General features: G+C 40.9%; 1 non-coding gene across 1 annotated transcript; it reads left to right on the top strand.

The window, feature by feature from the left end:
• Window positions 1-287: 287 nt before the first annotated feature.
• TRNAG-GCC (transfer RNA glycine (anticodon GCC)) lies at window positions 288-358 on the top strand. Its single transcript has one exon. It is a non-coding gene; the product is annotated as a tRNA-Gly (tRNA).
• Window positions 359-7,860: the final 7,502 nt, after the last annotated feature.

The raw sequence follows: 7,860 nt of genomic DNA, 5'->3' as shown, positions 1-7,860 counted from the left end.
GAAAGGGATTCAATTCTCAAAGTAACATTGCAGGGATTCAATTCTCAAAGTAACATTGCAGGATCTCAGTGTGGGCAAAAACATCCACTACAGTCTCAGTTGCTGAGACAGTAGGAATGTGAACAGGTGAAGGTCACAGCAGGAATGGCCGTTGCCCATGAGAACGTCATCAAAATACAGCCCAGCCATTTCCCAAGTCTCACTGATTCAGTGGGAAGACCTGTGCTGTATTTCAGAATTGTGGAGGAATAAAGGACAGGTTTGATGGAAGCATGTTCTCACTGGGGGCATTGGTGGTTCAGTGGTAGGACTTTTGCCTGCCATGTGGGAGGCCTGGGTTCGATTCCTGGCCAATGCGATGTTTCTGTTTTCTGGCACCAGTACAAGGTGGGGGCTGACCTGCTGGAGAGCAGCTCTGCAGAGAAGGACCTAGGAGTGCTGGTGGATGACAAGTTGACCATGAGCCAGCAATGTGCCCATGTGGCCAAGAAAACCAATGGTCTCCTGGGGTGCATTAGGAAGAGTGTTGCCAACAGGTCAAGGGAGGTGATCCTGCCCCTCACCTCAGCCCTGGTAAGGTCTCATCTCGAGTTCTGTGTCCAGTTGTGGGCTCCCCAGTATGAGAGAGACATGGAGCTACTGGAGAGAGTCCAGCGTAGGGCTACAAAGATGATCAGAGGGCTAGAGCACCTAGCTCTCCTATGAGCTGTGAGAGCTGGGCTTCTTTAGCCTGGGGAAGAGAAGACTGAGGAGGGGATCTTATCACTGTGTATAAGTATCTGAAGGGAGGATGTCAAGGGGACAGGGCCAAACTCTTTTCAGTTGTCCCGTGTGACAGGATAAGAGGCAATGGGCAGAAATTGAACCACAGGAAGTTCTGCCTGACCGTGAGGGGGAATTTCTTCCCTGTGAGAGTGACAGAGCACTGGACCAGGCTGCCCAGAGAGGTTGTGGAGTGTCCTTCTCTGGAGATATTCAAGGTCTGCCTGGATGCAACCCTGTCTAACGTGTTGTAGGTGACCCTGCTAAGCAGGGGGGTTGGACTAGATGACCTCCAGAGGTCCCTTCCGACCTTACTGATTCTGTGATTCTATGATCTCACCTCACTCACGGCAGTGGATGAAACTGCAAATAGGGACCCATACAGATACAGAAGAACATAAGGCCCCACTAGCATTTGTGATTGTTCCTTTAAAATCACTAGTTGCTTGTCTTCATACTTTTTATGTCCTGGACATGTGCAAAACACTCTTTCAGTGATAGCAGGAGTTCAAAGTACAGGCTGGAGCCAACCTGGCTCAGCTGCACTCCCCATCCCACCTCACTGTGCAGGGGGCTGGACCCTTGCCTCCTTTTCTGAACAGGGCAGGAGGCCCCAACTGCAGCTGAACATGCCTCTGTCCTGCTAGGAGAAGTAAGACCACTTGCTGCAACCCTTGTGGGGTTGCTCATCACAGAGGTGGAAAAGGATACAGGCAAGGATTCAGCAGCTGACGCCAAATTCTCTTCCTGAGAAACCTACTGAAAGCACAGCAAAGGTGTGCTTTCAAACAGCAAGAACTGTGTTTACAGAAAAGCAGTATGTTTAAGGCTTAGAAAAGTAGAAGCTATCCAGTGAGAATCAGACAGCAGCTGGGTAATGGACCTGAAGTTTATCGAGGACTGTATCCATGAGGTTCTTTAGGGAGAAAGTGAATGAAGAATATTGTTGCATAGGATATATAGATAGCACCTAGGAGGCTGAGGCTTAGAGACAGAAGAATTGAAAGAACTCCTCGGGTAGAACTGATGGCAAAACAAAATAAGGCTAGTATGAATAAGCAAAAGATACACAAATGAGGCTAAACTTAGATCTATCCTTCCTAGAAAGAGTGACAAATTAGGTACAGCCAGTTGTGATAACACAAATTAACTACAGTGATTAGACAATGAAAGAATACTTCTAATCAGGAAAAATGTTCCTCTGTCCTCAAGCTCATGTTATGATGAGTTTCTCACCAGGAGGTGCACCAAGACCGCTGTTTGCTTTCAGCAAAAAGGAAAGACATAACTGGAAAAATGCTAATGATCTTTCTTAATATCTAAAAGCTTCTATGAATTTTGCTACTAAGATTCTTTTCCTATTGCATATAAATATATATTTCTTACCCATTTCTTTCAATAAATGTTAGTATTATCAACTGTGTTCATTTTGCTTTTCAGTAAAGGTCTCTCAAAATTAGTAAAATCAAAAGTATTTGGGGGACAATAGCCTCAGTGAAATAATTTCTCAGTGAAATAATCAACATGTCATTTAGGGTATCACACAATGTAGTCTATGCCTAAAGTTAAGGTTGATTTGCAGGTTAAGATTTAAGAAGGTTAAGATTTAAGAAAGTAGAGGCTATAGAGTAAATGTAAATGTACCACTGCAAAGAAGATCCAAACTAAGTTTATGATGGCAGCCACTAGATTTTGCAGTAAAAAAATTACAAATGACATTCCAGATTGTATCTCTGACTCTAGTATAAGAATAAATTTAGATCTAAGAACAGAGCTCAGGAAATTATAAGCTATGCAGCAACAATAATCATGCCATTCAGAAGACACCACAGGATGAGTTTAAGATGGTAACCCTTAGGTCTTTGAATGACAAAATTAGGAACTATGATTAGAATTCTATTTGAAAGGTTAAGTTTAACGTTATAGAAAGAGTAAGTGTGCCAAATAAATGTAGCATGCAGATGTTTGATTTCAAGACAGAAACACATAAAATGAAGCAAACTCTAAAACAAACAGAAGTATCTAAGAGGAGAAAAAAATGAGAAGCCTACAAGTAGCCTGAGTGCTTTCAAAAAATACTGTATTAGAAGTCCAAGTAAATTTTGTGGCAAAACTCAGAGAAAAAACAACGCAGTTCAAGCAGTCCCAAAACAAACCTTCATAGTTTGATGGGAAGTTAAGGAGCTATCAAAAGGAAAACATTAGCCTTTAAAAAACAGAAAGGTTGCCCAAAAGAGGAACAAGAAAGGATATATAATGAGGCACGTCAAATAAATGGGAAATTAAAATTTAAAGAGTTTTTGAAGATCCCTTTGCCAAAAACACCAAAGCTGCTAAAATAAGCATCTTAAATGTGCTAAAACCTAAAGAATTAGTATTATCTCTTGATGACCAAAGTTTAAAAGGGGTACCCTGGGATAAAAGGGTCATAGCAGACTAAAGCCAATGAATGCTTTGTTTTTTACGGTTAATGATACTGGGGAAATCTCCACACCACACTTTTTAGCAGAAGAAGTAGATCAATTTGAAGTACATAAAAGAAGTACTTGACCCAAATAAACTGGTTATCTGTAAATACGTCAGCAGGAGCAGGTGGCATCACTCAAGAGCTCTGGAGGAACTCAGACATGAAACTGCAGAGCAGCCAGCCAGGATGTGCATAAACCCCATGGTAGGCCTGTATATCCAGTTCCTGACTCCACAAAGGGCTCTGGGGAACTGCAGCCCAGTGAGTCCTAGGCAGCCTGTCAGGTTCTTTAATAAAGAGTAAGATCATGGAGTAAACTGTGAACATCATCTGTTGGGAGCAAGGGAGCAGGCCTTTTGTGAAGGAAAAGATGCTGGATCTCAGTGAGGGTGTCCATACACAAATGGGTGAAGGGATCCAAGAAGCATAATATTACCTAAGCTTTCAAAAAGCCTCTGAGAGGGCACACACCAAAGTTTATTAAAGAAACAAAGTTGTGACAGGAGATGACAGAAACAGAGAGGATTAGGAGTTTTAGAAAAGGATTAGGGTAAATTCATGGATGACAGGTCCATAAGTGGGCTCTAAAAGGCATAGGAAAGCACCCTCTAACACCCCTGACACAACAGCTGCACATGCTGGGGAAGCCAAGCAAGGAAGACAGGCTGCAGAGTGTGGCCAGCCTTGAGTACTTTCCCCAAATAACATCTCCCTGTGTTGCTGTTCAAATCAAGCACTGGGATGGATGAATCATTGTCCTGAGGTGACAGTATATATCTTAAGGTATATTTACCCAGGTTTAGGATTAGGTTTTAGCTGTGTTAAAAGCTATTGAATGTAACAGGGAAAAAAGTCAGCAAATAGGTTTTTCAGCAGTGATAGTGCACTCTTAGGGATAATGCTGAGTCTCATCCTGGTAACAAGAGAGGTTGGAGTGAGAGCCCCAGGTCTTTAATGCAAAAGTTAAAGACAAATAGTAACAGTGGCATTTTGAGACAACTATCAATAAAATTTAGGAAAGTAAATATCTTTCCTAGTGCTACACTGAGAAACTTACCCTATCCTTGAATATAGGACAAGGATTAAGATTAGGATTATTTTCAATAAAGTTGAAGCAAGAGAGTATACTCATGCCATTTTGAGCTGCCCTGGGTAAACATAACTTAAGTCAATAGCTGGCTGCTTTGTTGGTGATAAAACTAGGAATGTCATTATATGAGTATTACTGAGACAAGTCTGGGCCGAAGTGTTGGGATTAGAGTTTGTGTTTGGAAATTGTTTTCCATGTAAAAGCAGACTCCAGATTCATTTTGGATGGGGACAGTAGCCACAGGACTTCCTGGTGACAAAACTGGGAAAGGCTTTCTTTAGACTATCTGTATACTTAGTCTTGGCCAAAGGATAGGGTTAGAGTGAGTGTACAGTAACATAAAAGTCTAAACTCTAGAAGTAAATTATGAGTGGTATTTGCAAGTAGAGGCCACAGTAAATGCTGACCTCTAGCCTAACTGTCCACCAAGCTGGACACCTAGAAACTTCATTCTGTAGCGTATACCTGAGCCTGTGTTCATGCTGAGTTTGAGATTAATTTTATGACTCAATAAAGAAGGATCTAAAGAACTGTGGCAGTGATGAGGGGCAATCAGTCAATCCAGGGCAGTATTTTAAGCTCCTAGAGACAGAATTACATATTCTACTGGTTGTCACTGAGGGAGGTCTAAGTCCAGAATTAAACTAGGTCCTTAAAGCAGAAGCAAGAGAGCAACAGGAAAGGTACAATGAGTTATTAGGGTTATTGCTTGGAGTGAGAGATGAAAATGATTTGTAAAGAGGAATGCACTCCACCTAACTAACACTCATGGATAGTCCTCAGGCTATGGATATATCCTTTCTTGGGATCACTAGTTTCGATTTGAATTTGAGTTTGGGTTATGAGAAATTAATGAAAACAGTCTGAGAAAGCCTGAAGCCTGAGCTTCCAGGATAGTGTATTTATATATGAGATTAAGTGTCAATAAGCTCAAGTCCAAAATCACAGATAAAGTATTGACTTTCAGGACACCAGTTGGCTTGAGCAACAAGAGAATGACTACTGTTAGACTGGGGATGGCCAAAGCAAATGAGTTTGAGATAGGGCTCAGGTTAAGAGACATGAAGCCGATTAAGAAGGATCAAGATCTTGGTTAAGAGGGATCTGTGCTGACTTTTAAATTTCTGCGAATAAAGAATACTTGATTACATTTAGATAAGGTGGCACTAAGCGCTGTTAGGCTAAAACTAGTGTTAGGACTGTTCTGTGTGACTAGAGAAACTGATAATGGAGTATAAAAGAACAGATCAAGGGCCTCTGGAACCTCTATGACTCTCCATAGAAATAAGCTGAAAGCTGATACCAGTACAGGCCACCATGGTACTGTTAACATGAAACTGCTGTTTGCCTTGTGGAGTCTGGGAAAGTGAAAACTCAGCATTTCTGATAGGCCCTAACGCAAAATTCTGTTCCTAAAAACACGTATGAGATACATGGATTGCTGTGAGTATCCCTTTGACTTGCTAAGTACTAACCATAAAGAATAGGTGCGAGTGCTCTTATGCCTGTTTGTTCAGGGCAGAATTTTATTGTAGATCTATTTTTTCCTCTTTTACAAACTAGAAGTAAGAACCAGATTATGTCACTTTAAACCTGGTGGATGCTAAATGGAAGCCAGCTATCACAGAATGGTTGAGGCTGGAAGGGGCCTCTGGAGACCACCTGGTCCAATCCCCTTGATCAAGCAGGGTCACCTAGAGCGTGTTAGATGGGGTTGCATCCAGGCAGGCCTTGAATATCTCCAGAGAAGGAGACTCCACAACCTCTCTGGGCAACCTGGTCCAGTACTCTGTCACTCTCACAGGAAAGAAGTCTTTCCTTATATTGAGGTGGAACTTCCTGTTTTTCAGCTTCTTTCCATTGCCTCTTGTCCAGCTATTGATGAAACGTTTTCCGGATAGCAAATAGCGTCTTTCTGCTCAGAAAATGGATGAAATGAAGTAGAGCATAAAAGGCTAGCTGAGTTTTGATCTAAAATTCAGCTGTGGAAAGATTTTTAATATAGATGAAAATAATTGCATCCTGTAGGAGCACCTGAGGTGACTGGAAGTCTGGTTATAAACTTTTAGGGCTAAATGGATAGCAAAGATAGTTTCTAGAAAATACTAGTCATGAAGCAGCTCAATTTTGGTTTCTGAGTGGGTATATTGGTGGGATTGTTATTTTCATACTAACAGTTTTCCCAGCACTCACTTTTTGTTGTATTTTCTAGATACAAGCTGCAATTATATATACCCAGGGTACCTCAGACTCTCCAAGATTTCAAAATGAAATTTGGAGGAGGAGGATCAGGGGAAGTAAAGAGGGAATCAGTCTTCTAATACGGAAGAGTAAACGAAACGTACACAAAGGAGAGACTTCACATGCTGGAAATCTAGAATTCTCCCAGGGACTGTTAAATATTTGGTGTAATTTCAAGATACGGACATGGAAATGAGAAAGGGAGTTGTTTCCATTAGATATGAGCAATTTGTCCTTCCAGCCAATTATTATTAGAATTCCCGAAAAGGAAGGACTGTCATGTATCATCTCCAACCCAATTCTACAAGTTTAAAAGATCTTAAAGCATCTAATTGCTTTACTGCTTTTTCAAACCAAACTCAAATTTGTTGAGGTTGCAGATTATTCCAGGCTATATGTAAATTTGTACTTAAGTCAGAGAGAAACCTGCTGCTTTCACGTGTTGTGCAATCACTTCATGTCCTCATTGAAATATGCAGCAGTGAAATGTTAAATAGCATGAAAAGTACTTGTGGAGCTGTGATTTGTTATGCTTGTTACCTCTGACCTCTTCCTAATCCAGTGCTGAAGGCATATGTTTCACTCTACTCATGACCTGCTGGTGCCATAAGCCTACTCAGGACTGTGTTTTAATCTCATGTATCTGGGTACTTGGAAAAATGTCAGCTAGATGCAAAATACTAGAATATGACAGTTCCTACAAGACCTCTTGTCCTCTACTAAGAAACCAAGGTTTGAAGATTATTTCATTCTTTCTTTGCCCAGCACGTGTCTTTACTTTGCAAATGAGAAATGTGTCACCTTCATTTCTCACTGATCTCTTCCTTTTGTGAACTTGGAGACACATATAGATGCATTTGTGGCAAAAGCTTTTTTTTTTTCTTCTTTTTTTTGTTGGTTTTCATTCTAGCCAGCTCTCAAGACCCACCCTGGATCCCTGGATAAGTGAGAAGGAACCATTGTCAATTATTTTCTCTGCTTTGCTGCACTATAGAAGTAGTGTACATTAACCACTGTTTTGTTACTTTGCTCATGAAGTCAGTCAGATTCATACAAAAGTGACTGCATCACTGAGACAAACAATATTCAGAGAAACAGCCCTCTAACGTTTTTCTATATGAAAAAAATTGTTTTTCTCATTTCTGGGTATACTGTTCTTTAAAATACTATTCTTAGTTGATGAAATAAAAAAGCTGATGAAATAAAAAGTGATAGCTTTTTTGCCAGAGGGAAATAACACATGTCATAAAGAAACACATGTAGCTTCTGATGTGTACTGCAGTTCTTCATGCTAACGACT

Source organism: Rhea pennata, chromosome Z (genome assembly GCF_028389875.1).
Source record: "Rhea pennata isolate bPtePen1 chromosome Z, bPtePen1.pri, whole genome shotgun sequence".
Lineage (NCBI taxonomy): Eukaryota > Metazoa > Chordata > Aves > Rheiformes > Rheidae > Rhea > Rhea pennata.
This window is presented reverse-complemented; position numbering and strand designations above follow the sequence as displayed.